Here is a 242-nt window from a genome sequence, read left to right as displayed (position 1 = left end):
TACAATGTGTCCTGACGCATTGCAACCCCCGGTTGCTCAGTCTCCCGTTCGGGTTGCATGCGACTTACCCGAAAACAAATTATAGTGACGTATTCCATAAACCCTGATCTACAAACGCGTCGCTTACACCAAATGTCTAAGTTCAACGTGTTCTAGGTTGGCAAGGCTGTGCCTGCAACCTGCGAATAACAAATGTCTATTGACACTCACACCCCCACCACCATGTGGTACACTGTTATATA

Source organism: Frankliniella occidentalis, unplaced genomic scaffold, assembly GCF_000697945.3.
Source record: "Frankliniella occidentalis isolate FOCC.00 unplaced genomic scaffold, Focc_3.1 Scaffold14, whole genome shotgun sequence".
Classification (NCBI taxonomy): Eukaryota; Metazoa; Arthropoda; class Insecta; order Thysanoptera; family Thripidae; genus Frankliniella; species Frankliniella occidentalis.
Note: the sequence above shows the minus strand (reverse complement) of the source record.